General features: G+C 41.7%; 1 protein-coding gene across 17 annotated transcripts in view; it reads right to left on the bottom strand.

The window, feature by feature from the left end:
* Positions 1 to 15,081, bottom strand: part of CACNA1C (calcium voltage-gated channel subunit alpha1 C) — a 450,865-nt gene that overhangs the window by 162,616 nt on the left and 273,168 nt on the right. The gene's annotated exons all lie outside the window — the stretch shown is intronic.

The following is a 15,081-nucleotide window of genomic DNA, read 5'->3' as shown; positions in this document are numbered from 1 at the left end:
AACTCATTATCTTGATGATACAAAGATGTACACTTACAGACTGCCTCCCTCCAGAAGATCTCAAACATTTCAAGAATTTACCATTGCTTCCAGATCACAGACCAAAGTGTAAAAGGTACTGCCTTACCTGTCACCAAAATACCCCCATGCTGAGGAGGGCTTGCTTGTTCTTGACAAGCAGACCTAAGGTGTTGCACACAAGGTGTTGAGGAGAGTTAAAGCACGAGAAAAACAAGGAACAACCAGGCCTGAAGAGGGACAAGAGCCATGGTACACACAAGAGGGCAAATGCTGGGGTGCACAGAGCTGCACTCCAGAGCATGGGGAGAGGTGGCAAACTGAAGTCAGGTCCCTACTCTGATGCTGGGGCCTTCCAGAAGTCAATCCAGTCCCAGGCAGCGCCTGAGATGCCCAAGAATCACCAAACCCATATTGGGTGAGAGCTCCCATCCCTCTTAGGGTCTTCCTGTGCTCCACATCCACCTCATCTAACTTCAGTCTCAACAGAGGGAGAGTCAGAACCAGCAGTACTGGTTTTGTCCCAAAATTTATGGATCACCTTTTAACAGAGGTTGCTCAGAAATGGATATGAGCAAAATATGATCACATGATTGTTAAGGTTGAAAGTCCTAACATGAGCAAGCCAAACATTCCCAGAATGGCCCAGGAAAGGTGACTTGTAGACAAGTTTTCTACATCACTAAGCAGCTGTACCCTCAGATGCACTTGACTCAAGCTGCAGATTCATGTGCCTCCCTCTGTCTCCTTCCCCTCATTTTGTAAAACCAGAATAATAAAGCCAGCCTCATAAGCCTTCAGTAAGGATTTGCATTTTACAAAGATCTTAAAGTTATCACTTTGAGTAGGAATGATGGCAATCACTGTCACTGGCAAGTTATTAATGATGAAAGTATTGAGAGGCCTCTAGAAATCTATAGTCTACAAATAGCCAGATCAGAACAATTACAAGCTCATGATTTTGCAATGACTGAGAGCCAGAAGTCATTACTGTCTCCTGCAAATGCTGTCATCTCCTCAGAGAAGTTGGTATTAGCTGTGATTTTTGAAAAATGTGATTCATGAGTTGTAAATGTCTGTTATACATCTGCCAAGAGAGCTTGTGATAACTAATAACTTTTAAAATCTATCATCTAAGATCTTAGACTTTTTTTTTTTTTCTCCCAAACTAATTTAAATACTTTCTAATGAGGATGACACATCTCTTGACAAGCACTTTCCCTTGAAGACAATCCACTTATCAGCTTACAGCTAAGGCTGAGACTGCCTTTGCTCCACAGCTGTGATGGAACACAGCAGAAGCAACCAAATGTGCCCTGGCCAGCAGCATCCCTCACTGCTGCTAGCAAATACAGGCTGGATTCTAACACCTCTCAGATGTCAGAACACTTTTTTTGGTGTCTACAGGTGGTTCAGCTATCTACCCAAAGGATATGCTGCTATCCAAAGGTAGTGCCATTCAGTATGAAACATTCTGGCTCTCACAGACATTCCTACATGAATTACATTACTGACAGCATCAAAACATCCTGCACAAGAGTGGGCCACTCTGCTTGCTCAGTTGCCTCTGGGTGCTTTTCTCAATAAGCAATATCTCTGGGGGAAAAAAAATTTCTGTGTTTATATGAGGCTGTCAACCTTTTCCTCTAAATTCCCACATCTTTCAGTCTACTAATTCTAAATATGCACCAAAAATGAAGTGCAGTCAACACCTGCGTTGCTCCAATTCTTTGCATTGGTCAGGAATGTTCCAATCCCCAGAAAATTAAAACAATGTCTCACCTTCACCCAAACAAGGTGCAACAGTACAAAAAAGTTAAAAGACTGAAGATAGCTTCAAACCTCCCACAAAGTTGGCAGACTGAATATTTGCTTCAAATAAATCTTCACAAAAGCAAATAAAGGCCTCCCTTTTCAGTGACTTTAGGAGTCTTGTTAATCCAAAATGTAGCCAAGCTTATGAGGGTAAGAGTTCTAATACCAGGTTTTATGTAATTGACCCTTAATTATTATTATTAATTAATTTTAGCATTCATTTAGGTTATACCCAGTACTCTTGAGAGGGTACTGAGGACAGACAAAAAGATGAACAGAAAAGCTCTCTCATTTTAAAAACAGCTTCATTAACACCATGAAAGTGCTTCAGCCTACTACAGATGTCCAGAGAAGATAATATCTGCACAAAGCAATGCCCTCTGCGTTAACAAAGCAGTGTTTGTGAAAACAAAGGTTTGCACCATAAACCTGAGGCGATGTTTAGATGGTCAAGGAGACCATGTACCACCAGAAAATGTACAGCACCTTCAGCCAGCTTAGAGAAAAGCTCCTTGAGGATAATAAACCAGCTTTGAAGAGGATATGAGGCACTGAGTGCTTTTAGCATGAATTGATGTGTGTGCTGTGCAGCATCCCTTTAGGGCATAGCCTGTTTTTAAATCTAGATGATTCCAGTAATTGGCAGACTTAAATACATTACCATCAAAGTATTCAGAGAGTTTCCAAAAGCTAAAAAACACTATGTGGCAACTTTACAAATGCCCTCAGGAGATGGAATGGGTGCTATGTGCAGAGGGGCAAGAGACCCATGCACATCACCAGGCTGGTTGTGGAGCTGTTGTTGAGCTCATTGCTGCAACACAGCTGCCGCCTGCAAATTGCTTCATTCTTCATTCTGCAGCCACGTGCAGCACAGAGAGCTGGAATGGCATGAGGAACCATGCACAGACACTCAGAAAACTCCTTGTACTGGCAAAGGGGAGAACTGGGAGAGCAGATGAGGAGGGGTTAAAGGACAGAGGAGGAGCCATGGGCGCATGGAACAGAGCCACTTTTTTAATAAAAACCTCACACGCTTCAAAACACATCAAATCTGTGTTCTGAAACTTCAGAGGTGCAGATGCATTCCTGATCAGAGTAAATCAAGGAGAACCACCCCCTTGTAAGCAGCCACAAGGATTTTTCTAACCAATGGTGAGAATTCTGTGCACTTTTACGGGCTCTTTCTCTGTGCAGAGGAAGAAAAGAGAGTTCAGCTCATAAAAGAATGATTTCTCTGCCCCAGCTCATGTATGCTCTTAACCTGTGCATGGTGCAACACACAGGTGTCACCCCACGTGGGTGTTCACACCCTTGCACATCTTTGGCATTTTTTTTCTCACTTGTGGAGGTAAGGCTTGCACTCCTAGCGATGAGCTGTGCAGCTGATAATCACAATTAAATCAGAGTGCCTGGTGACCTGATCAGACTGCAGAGCTGGCCTCTGGATTTAAAGGAGGTGATGCCAATAACTGCTTTCTAGAGCAGAGCCAAGTTTTTACAGTGCTGTTTGTAGGGGCTGGCAATGTCAGCGCTGGCCGACCATAAACACAGGGTCTTGAACTTAAGTCCTGAGAAGTAAATATAAAAATAAAGGGTTTTCAAATATTTGGCATTCTAAATCTGCTTGTTTGTGTGCTGGACTCTCTGCAGACATCTGTTAAGGTGAAGCATCTGCCTTGAGGAGCTCACTCCAGGCTGGACACAGAGAGCTGCACAGGGATTAGGGAAAGTGCAACGAAAGGGATTGTTTGCACTTTTTCAGCCCACACTTTTAATCTGTTAATAATTGAAGATCTTAAACAACTCTTAGTATTTATTTTAAAAGCACTTCAGTTTACCTTTAAAAAAATCCTCTTGGCTCTGTTTTGTTGGCTGACACCGATTCCATAAATGTTTCAGCAAGCAAAACATGTTAATGCCGTTCCCTGAGCTCACAGAATTTAGCATTTATTTACACTGATAAAACGTTTTAAATATTTATTACATGGGAAAAACATTGCTTTTTATGCCAGGTCAAGCTCTTTTTAGCTCTGCATTAACCCAAAAGTTTAGAATACAACTGGGAAGAAGAGAGACTATGGGAGAACAGAGGAAAAAAAGTTTATACCAACTAACATTGATCTTTCTCAAAGCTGTGGGAAATGCACTTTAAGGGCTGCTGCAGGTGTTTTAGAGCTATTTTATGGTGCTGTGTTTTACTCTCAGGAAGATGATGAGAGGGGCTGGTTGCTGTCTCATTGATTGAGGCAGTTATTGAAGAATGTACTTTATCTTTGAGCAAGTGAGTGTCTGCACCTAAAGCAATGGGATTACCTACATATCCCCTTGTGTACTTACAAGCTTTTTTGGATTTCAACCAATGTTTAGCAAGATGGCACAAGAAAAAGACCCAGCTGCTAAAACACACTTGGCATTGTTGCATTGTGAAACATATCCAAGGAAATGAATGGTAGGTTTGCTAATAAAAAATTCCTCACAAGAAAGACATGCCTATAAAAAGTAAAGCAATTCTTAGAAACACCTAACTTGCCTTTTTTCCTTGAGACTGCAAACTTTCAGACCTGAAAAATCTTCTGAGACTGATTCTGACAGGTTTTTCCTCAACTCTTCTTTGTGGTGTTCATAAATTCCCCAATTAATTAGTGCATGAGTGTTGATTACCTCATGTTTCCTGTCCTTTTGTATCCTTTCCATTTCCTGCCCTTTTTTCCTCTCCTTTTTCACCTCACATTCCCTGCCATTTTTCACTTCATGTTTCCTGTCATTTTTTCTTTTTTTTCCCCATTCCCACTCTATTTAAATACTTCAATTATTGGAAAAATGAGGATTTCCTCTGAATTAAAACCCTTAAAACTAAGGGAAAACAGAGATTTCCTTGCAATTTAAGGTGAAATGATGAAAATGGGGGATTTTCCCTCAACTCAAACCAATCAAATGGCATCAGAATGGTTATCCCCTTCCATTAAACTAGAAAACAACAATTTCTCTTCAAGTAATACCTTTAAATCATGGGAAAGGTTGGTTTTCTTTCAACTGATACCCTTAAAATCACAGGAGAAGGGGGATCCCCTGCAATTTAAACACAGACAATAATGGAAAACTAAATTTCCCCTCAAATCACTTTTCCCTCAAATTCTGGGGTCCCTGGGGCACTCTAGGGAGGGACTGGGGGCACTGGGCAGGGGACCAGAGGTGCTGGGATGGGACTGGGAAGATGAAATCAAAAAGAGAAAGAGAAAGGATCTTCCCTGCACCCCCACCTGCTCAGGTGTGCTGCTCCCCTCTCCTGCACTGCCCTGGGGCACAGGGATTGTCGCTCTGGACACCTGAGCAATGCCCCAGGAGCACCCAGGTGTTCCCCCTGCCCTGCAAATGCTGTCACTGCTGTCCTTTGGGAGATTCCTGGGGATCACCCCCTCCAGCAGGTACAGGAACCCCCCTGAAAGGTGCAGGAACCAGTAACACCCCTGACAGCAGCCCTGAGCAGGCTGGGCCCTCCTCATCCTCACTGACCACGCCTGGGGCTGCTTCACCCCTCCTCATCCTCACTGACCACATCTGGGGCTGCCTCGACCCTCCTCATCCTCACTGACCACACCTGGGGCTGCTTCACCCCCTCCACATCCTCACTGACCACACCTGGGACTGCTTCATCCCTCCTCATCCTCTCTGACCACACCTGGGGCTGCTTCACCCCCTCCTCATCCTCACTGACTACACCTGGGGCTGCTTCACCCCCTCCTCATCCTCACTGACCACACTTGGGGCTGCCTAATCCTCCTCATCCTCACTGACCACACCTGGGGCTGCTTCACCCCCTCCTCATCCTCACTGACTACACCTGGGGCTGCTTCACCCCCTCCTCATCCTCACTGACCACACTTGGAGCTGCCTAATCCTCCTCATCCTCACCGACCACACCTGCAGCTGTGATTTTTTAACTTCCCAAAGGCTTTTTAGATCTCATCCTGACCACCAGTATCAATGTATTTTATTTGCAAGGACACTCAGTAATCAGGAGCCCTGCTCTTGAAGCAGTCAATGCACTTTTTGGAGCTATTTGGGCATTAGGAGTGCCGTGGCAATTACCAGCAGCTTTTGTCCAGGGGACAGTGTGTTTGGACACTCCAACACTGCGCCTTTCAGTCTGAGCCCTCCCTTCATCTGAGCCCATTTTCAGGGCTCAGCCTCTGCCTGCTGCCTGCTTTGGAAGGGCTGTGTCATGACTGAGCTCCGCAGGCAAAGCTTAAACCATTCCTACAACGTTGGGCTCAGAGCTAACATTCAGGCCTTGCCAAGCAGAGCCCTCTCACAATTTTCATCTGAATTCAGTTTTGGATCAAGCTTGGTTTGCTGGACAGGGCATTTTCCTGTTCCCATCATGTTGGGAGTTCAGTTTACTCTGGGTACTCCTCCTGAGCTCACTCTTCCATTGGTTTTTCAGGGATACATTTTGCATACACCACGGGGTGCCTGAACCAGGGCTGTGAGCAGGCACAGTCCCATATAAATGACCTAGAAGTGAGCAGGAATAAAAGGGGGAGGAGAGGACCATCCCTCCTCTGCCTTCCTATACACAAAAAAACATACATTTTCATACTTCAGGCAGTGCCATGGGTGTGGGAAGCAATTCTTTTCCTGCTAATACAGCGCAGAAGAAAACTACTACTTTGTGCAAGCAAGGAGGAAGCAGGGGAGGATTTGTGACTCAGCACAGGGCCTGAGTCAGATCACTTCTGGGAACCACTCTGAAGTGGTAGAGCTGATGCACCATCCCCAGCCACGAGCAAGGTCTACCCACAAATCACATTTATTTCTGACAATGCACTGAGAGACTGCCACTACAGTTCTATTTCCAAAGCACAAGCAATATAACCAGTAATATTCCCCAAAGTGGATGTTTATCACTTAATAAATGTAGACATTGGCTAAGAAAATGGAAAAATATTAAATATTCATAAATATGAAAGGTTTTATAGCAATTTCAAAGGAAGCCTGGAAAACAACAGACAGTTTTAGCACAAAAAGCTCCACAGTCATGGCAAGATATCTTAGATAAGTACATCTACAGTGATTTGCGAGAAAAAAATATTGAGGACTTTCTTCACCAGTGTTGCAAAGGGAAATCATATCATACAGTTCATTTAAGGACAGCTGTACAATAACAGTTTGGGGAGGTAGTCTTTTTCTGTCTTGCTGGATTCTCAAAATGTTAGTGGCAGATTGGTAGATAAAGTAAATTCATGGGTGTAGTCCAGCATTCTTGGGGCTAGAGATATCACTTATATTTCAAGAATAATAGGGAAGGTCTTGGAATAGTAAGGAAAGACACAACACAGGACAGAAAACTAGTTGATGTGAAAAGAAATAGGACAGAAAAATTTCAAGCTGCAGGGTGACTACTTTTGAGTAGGCAATGCCTTTTGAACACATATAAGCACTCAATTCAAAACCATGTGCTTATTATTTACAAAAAATAGAAAAAAAAAGTTTTGGCATCTGCTTATGAGGTTCTCATTCCTGCATTTTCAAGCCATGTCTTAATTGACTTCTCAAACCCAAATAGTTACACACAAGGGGATTTGTGCAAATGGGCATGTGGATGTGAACACAATTGCTTTATATTTGCCAGGTGTTGCAATACCACTCTTGCCTCAAAGGATGAGGCGAGAGAGGATCAGCAGAACAAAACCAAAAGCCACAACAAAACCCCCAGCTCTTCTTTCTGGATCCTTTTCCCTTGGGAAGCAGTTCAGCTTGAGCATCCTCTGCCTGCCAGAGTGACCTGAGTTAGGCAGACAATGCAGCTTCTCCTGAGGCACACAGCCCCAGCTTGAGAAAGATGCTTGATAAATGCACACATGGCTTAGGCTCCTGGACTCTGCTGGAAGAGACCTCTAGTACCACTCACAGAAGCATCTCTCTCTCCTCCTGGGGGAGCTTTAACTTTTTTTAGTAGCCTTTTGTTCAAAGTATGTAATTATCCACTTTCTCATAAAGTTGCTTGATGGCTAAAAAGACTTTCTTCATCTTCCCAGTTCCAACATAAGAGGTAGCTCCTGTAAGTTCAACCTCGTTCTCTAACCATTTGATTTTACTCAGTTCAGCTGAGGATGAGATCCAGGCAAGATCTTCAGACTTTAAATGTAAAAAAAAAAAATCAAACCCAAAAATGGTGTGGTGTCCCTCCCATGCAGCTACCTGAATATAGAGCATGGAGAGAAAAGCAGCAACTGAGTGCCTACAGAAAATTCCACATTATAGAGAAAAAGGCCATCTTGAACAAAACCAAAACGAAGTTGAGTGAGTAAACTCCAAAGCTGTTTTGAACAAAGACCACAGTGTGCTGCCAAGTAGTCTTACACAGAGTGGAGAGGATGAGGTCAAATACTCTCTGCCAGACAGAGACTTCTGAAGATGGATTAAAGTTAAGGCAGGTAAAGGGCCTTCAGGAGCCCTGGCAGTTCCTAGGCCAGCAAGGATCAGCTGTCACTATTTCCCAGGAAATAGCTTTGATTTTCTGCTGACAGGATGATCATGGACTGAGAAAGCCATTCATGGGGTCACTGTAAAGGTTTTATCTGTTCTTATCCACTGTGAAGGACTACAGATCGGAAGAATTTTTCTTGGCTCCTCTTCCTACAGATCTATCCAAACCCAAAGACAGTCTGGCCCAAAGACTGCCCCAGTTCTCAGTGAAATGACCCATCACATTTCTATTTTTTAAAATTTCTTCATATGCAAGAACAGCTGTGACAGGGAACAATGTTTACAGGGGGAAATTTTGGTCTAGTCCCACGCCACACTGTTTAAATCAGAAAACTTGGGTAGGAATATGTCAACATGATGTACTGTCTTTAGTCTGGTCAGGTGAACATAAAAAACAAAACCCAAGCCAAGAGTTAAACTGAGATAATGATGGAAAAGCCTTGTTTCAGGATATCAAATGCTGTTGTATGCAGCTCTGAAAAAACTGTCCTAACACATATCATAAGGAAATAGTTCTACAAACAAGGAACTTTGGAAACTTGGAAGCACTAAAGCCTCATGGTAGCAGAAATTGGCTCAAAGCAATTTGGTCTCAGTCATTTGAGTGGAAGATCAATGACACTTGGGTTACAAACACCTTTATAAAATTGTTAACATTTTTTACAGTTTATTGACAGAATTCCTCAGGTAAGTGGACATCACCCTCCTTTCTCTATTATAAATAACAAAGAGTATTTTATTTGTTTGATGTCCTTCTCCAGATGTTCTAACTCATCATTTGTGAACAAGTTTAGGAAAGGCAAAAGCTTAAAAGTTAACAAATGCTAACAGGGATTCAGTAAATGTAGAAGTCCAGCCAGGGATGATAAGATTACTGGTATTTAGTATGTGGAGAAAAATATGTTGATGAAAGAAATTGATCTTCTTGCAGGCTAAATGCTCCACCAAACAAGTGATGAGTTACTATGAGCTACACAAAGTTTGAACTTCTCATGGTAGAAGGATTACAACAAACTATTGGATAAAATCTAGAACTTTGTCTTTAGATGACTGTGAAGAAGTGCAGCACTGAATGTGACAAATAGGTTCTATAGCCCTGGAGAGGAAAACTGACCCAAGCTCTCAACTTGGGATAGTGCTTAATGAGCACAGATGGGACTGAGCTCTGGAGAGACACAGTGTGGCATTTTCAAATCACTGTCATGGAGGGCTTTTAGGAGAATTTTGAGAATCTAACAATAGAAAGCTGTCTGATCAGGTAATTAAAGAGCTGATGCAAACCCCACAATGTGGGATCATTGCTGTGTTACTGTCTCAATGCACATGTGGGATTTATTTTCTCTTCCTAAACAACTGAAAAAAAAAGACAATGCCAGACAAATCTGAGCAACTCTGACTCTTAGTTTTAAGAACAAAGAGTGGATTTAGGGACTTAACTCAGTGGTTAATCAGTCCCCTCTCAGAATACCTAAAACTCCAGCTTGCTTTCTTCTTCCACATTAGTGAGACTTGCTTTCGATTTTTATAAACCTGATTAGACTTAAAACTCTTGCACACATCAGATAATAAAATGCTTTGGGGGGAAAAAAAAGCTTTCTGTCACAATAAGCAAAACGTCCTTTAGCTCACTAGGTAGCCCCAGTATGTTTGGACAGAAAAATTAATGGTTGCCATTGTCACAAAATAGGTTTTTTCAGAAGAATGGTGCTTTTTTGGTGTTTGTTTGCTTTGCAACTCTTTTTCTAACTTGCACAGTTCAAAGGCTGTTTGTACAGATTATGTATGTGTTGCTAGAATGCACTGGAATTAAACAGTTTTTTTTTAAATTTCCTTTTACCTATAATAAGCTGTCAAGGGGGAAGCATAAGGCTCTCTTGCTGCAATCTGATCAGCTAAAAAAAATTCTTAACAGATACAGACATCTACAAATATAAATCTGAGAGTAATCTGACTTCCTCCAAAGCAAAGTTTTAAAGTTAAATAATCTCAGCCCTGGAATATGAAAAGGAAGAGGTGGGCTGAAGTCTGAGTTTAAATTTTCACCTCTATTGTGAGGGGAAAGGTGAGACTCGATGCTAAATTCTTTCACTGGGTGCTGTTCATATTAAAAACCAAAACTGTTAGATTTAGAACAGGTCTTTGTAAAGCCTGTGTGTATTCATACCTGGATATATTGATTTGACTTCTGAAGACATCAAACCTGATTAAAAGGAAATTTATCCTTTGGTAATTTTCAGTACAAATAAAAGCCAATGCATAGAAACAACCTTCAAGAAAATGCCAACTGTAGAAAAGTCCTGAACAACTTATTGCAGAGAAAAAAACCCCAACCAATAACCAAATCCAACAACCAATGCAAAAAAAAAGAGAGAGAAATGTCAGACAGGCTGCTGGCTTAATGTGTGAGCAATAATAGAAAATAACCACCCCCAGCAGATTATACTTCTGAGATGTATAGCATTTGATATGCCCCAGTTCTCACACCACTGCCTTAGCCCTCTGCAAGGAGGGTGTGTGGTTGAAAGATGATATGCTTGAAGAAAGTTTAGAGAGGATGTTTTGTAATCCTGTAAAGAAATTGAATTTCTATAGCCATTTCCACTGCTAAAGAAAACAACATTTAGTAAAGCCTATGGAAAGAGGTGACAAAAATAGAATTTTTATAGATTCTTCTATTTCTTTTGTCCTGTGAGCTACATTCTGTCAAAAATGCTTCTGATGTAAAACTGTTGAGCAGCTTTAGCAGTACAGAAATTGAAAAAAAAGATTCTTTGCAGAGGGTTAGCAGATGTTTTCTGAATTGTGATTGATGTGGCGGGGCAAACCAGCAAAAGATAATCTAAAACTGAAAAAATAAAAGGCATAGCTACTCAACTCATAAAAAACAGTTGCAACAAAGGGCAAAACACATATGGGCTAAGTTATTGTTACATGTGTTAAACAGGAATTGGATTTGCTTCTGGAAAAAAAGGGAGATTAAGAAAGATGTCTGATCTCCTTCCCTTTTCCTTGGCACAAGGAAAACTTAGATAAAAAGTTAAAAGACTGGGCAGGTTAGGTGGGCTGTCATTTCCATACTTCCTCATGATCAGAACAGCAAATTTGTTCCATCAGTGAACATCTTAAGCATTGAAAAGTTTATTAGTTGTTCATACCAGCCAACATGCCTGTGCTGTCATCTAGCACAGCAATAGCAAGCAGACACAACAAAGAAGGCAGTACCTAATTTCAGAGAAATCTACATTAAAGAGAAGAGGAAGGTTCTCCTATAGATTTATGTAGACATTGAAACTTAATATTTCCTCATCTTTGCCTGTACTTAATTCATTATTTGGTTTTGGATTTTTTTCCCTACTATAGCACTTAAACAAGATGCAATATTATTATAAATTCAGACTATCACCGAAAAAAAAATATTGGAAGGCTTAAATGCATTCACTGGTTGAGAGCACTATCTGACTGGTCTGCTGCTCTGTGCTTTGCTGATATTTTAATAATGCTCTGTGAAAATCACAACAAGGACCACAGGCATCAAACAAGGCTTTTAGAAGGCTTGGACAGACAGAAGTAATTCAATTGATGCCAGAGTCCTGGAACACCCATGTCCCATCTTGTGTCCTGAGCAAAACCTATGAACTCTCCTGTGTCCCACTTTTGAGTTGACTGCTACCAAATGTGTGTGTGCCAGTCACATCCTTGGGACAGGATGAGAAAGAGAAAGTTAAAAAGTCCCATCAGGGCACATTAATAGACACACAGTTACTCTAGAGAAAATGAATAAAGGACATCAAATCATGCTTACAAGATCTTAAATTAATAAGCAATGCAAAATTCAGCCAAGTGAAATCAAAGTATGCTATGACATTTGTTCTAAGCTTGGGATGACACCAGATGCAGTAGAGGTGTCATCTGGGAGGGAATGTAAGAAACACCCAAAGCAGATAATGCCCTTCCTACTTTGATGTGGAACAGCCAGATCTTCTCTCCCCAGTGTGGTGACAGCAGCAGCCAGAAATTACAAGTGAGCAACTGGGAACCCAACGTCTTCCTGTTTGCATCAGTTAGCTACAACCTGCACAGATACAATGCAAACTGTTCTGAGGAGACAGCAGATGGCATTCTTAGATTTTTAGATGCTTCAGGACAAGTATCTTGGTGGTGTGGCCTCCCTTTCAGACCTGTGCCCTACACCCAATCTGAATAACTCTGGGCATTGCTTGAAGAATGTAAAAAAGGTACTAGAAATGTCTGATCCATCCAGAGCCCTTCTGGAAATTCTCTTACTAAGCCAAGAGAGATTTTTTTACTATCTCCCTGTCTGTTCTTTGAAGTCAACATGCAGTTTGTTTTCTTCATTTAGAAGGGACTGCCTACACTCTGATGTGGTCCCATATTATGATATTGGGATTTTTTTCTGTTGTGAAGACATGCTGAATAATCATGCCAGCATGCCCAGTAACTCGTAGGATAAAGGCTGAGGCAGTTATTGGGCAGCTTGGCAGTCAGTGTTACTTTTAAAAGAGCTGCATAGACAAGATCAAATAAATATTTCCCTGTTTTCATTGGCATTCCTTAAATATGAGAGAAATCTTTATGAGAGCAACAACGTGCCTCTGTGAGTAATCATCCTTAGCAAGATGAACCCCTCTTTGCTACTGCTACGCAGACTTCACTTCTTCTGCCATAAATTACATAATTTTGCAGGCTGTACCTCTCAGGGAAGCAGGCTTTGATTCCTGGTTGTGTAATCCCTACTCACAGGGATGATCCCTACCTAAGGGAGATGCAAGGCTGGAATCAAATTACTCCCTTGAGTAACAGTGACCTAAGTAAATAAAGGACTTGCAAGCATGTGTAGAGCTTGCAGTTAACCATGAAGAAACAAGCCTAATGAGGACATTTAGTTCAGACTGTTCTATCCTTGCTAATCCACTCCCTCCCCATTTGTAATGAAAGCAAAACAAATTGGCCACTTGAGATTAAAAACAGCGAGGCAAGGACATGGGAAAGGTGGTGCAACTTGTCCTCTCATGGTTCTGTATGTGCTGGAGAGGTGGCACAGAGGGTTAAGAAGTCTTGCTCAAGAATGAAGGAGAACTTCAGGGATTTGCCTGAGAGCACGTTTGCTGCAGCTTCTGGACCTCAAGAGAAAAGGAAGCTTTTTTGGCAAAAACTGACCTTATTTAATGTAACAACAGCAACATTTCAGGCAGAACTAATATTTGTAAGCCAAATTTTGCCTAAATGTATATCAAGTCATTCCCTGTGTTGTCGAGGACCTTTATTTTGTAGGTGGCAGTAAACTGCTAAGTAAGGATCCTAATAAGGATTCCCTCCTTATACATCTTACTGTATTCTTCAGCTCCTAAACACAGACCTTTCACATTTGGGGAGCTCTGATCTGGCCACTTCTCCTATCTCCTCCTGCCACAATCCTGCCCTGGTGTGTGGGTCATAGCATAACCTCAGGAGGGCAGATTTAGGTTCCTTACTTCACCAGAGACAGTGAATAAATGCAAATCACACCTGTCAACTATACTTTGCTAGAAGCATATACATTTTAAAAGAAAGTGGGCTTCCTTACAGCTAGTTAGCATTTCCTTAAGATTTAATACCTGCTATTCAACGTATAGAAACAGCCAATGGCTCAACATTTCTTTGCCATATTCCAAAAATACATGGTTATCAAAAGAGGTGCCATTTTGGATTCCTTGAATTCTCTGTGTTTGTTATCTCAATTACATTATTTCCTCAACTCTATGTTGTAGTGTTAATTTTCTCTCACAGAACAGAAAATAATGAGAAATTGCAGTTGAAAAGTTTGATTGGGCACTGAAAAAAAAAAAAAGAATCCTGAATGCAAACCAGATAATTGCATTGGATGTGCATTGTTTCAACAGCTGCAAAATGCAATAATTGCAATGGGTTGAGCTGTGCTGTCTCAGTGGCTGGGAAGGAGGAGGGCAATCCCAGGCCACACAGTCAAGTGTCTGGGATGGAATAGGATGAATGTCACTCTGCACATAAAGAGAGAGCTGACAATATCTAGGGCTGCTCTAGGTCCTGTTGTCAGCCTCCAGCAAAGTGGCTTGGCAAACCCCAGTTGGAATTGTGCTGCAGGTGAGAATAGTGTGTTTTTCCTGGGAAAGAACATTTGAGGGTGGTTAAACATCAGCATTTTGATCTCCCTGCTTTACACAGCCCAGGCAGAATGAAAGGTTCTGGAGGCAGAGTGCCTGCAGCAGGAGCTGGGCTCTCTACATGGTGCCTGATCCTTCCTTACTGGCCCAGCCTTCTACACACACCAAGAAAAGAGGCTCTGAGGATGTTTCAACTACAAATAAGTTCAATTTGGCTTCTAGAATTATTCAAGTGTACAAGGATTATGGAAGATAGAAAATGTTGAACCTGTTCCCCCCAGTTAAGTACACAACCTCTGAATCAGGTGTAGTGGAAGACAAAGCCTCTGCTATAGTATCAGTTTCTAGCTTCACAGCATCAAGAGCTCTTCTTATGGGCAACAAGCATCAAACACCCATTTTATTATAAATCATTCAGTAGCAAATTCCAAGTTCTGGAATCAAAGATGAGTTAGAGCAGTTGCTTTGTCTTACATTAGAAAGATGACCATGGTGGGTCTGGCATGGCTCTGCTGTCTTAAACTCTGTAAGTTACTCTGTATTTTGCTACAAATGTCCCCCCCATATTTTTTTTCAGAGGGAGGTATCACTGAATTATGTGCCCATACAGACAGAA

This window comes from Fringilla coelebs, assembly GCF_963513975.1.
Source record: "Fringilla coelebs genome assembly, chromosome: 5".
In the NCBI taxonomy this organism is placed as follows: Eukaryota; Metazoa; Chordata; class Aves; order Passeriformes; family Fringillidae; genus Fringilla; species Fringilla coelebs.
This window is presented reverse-complemented; position numbering and strand designations above follow the sequence as displayed.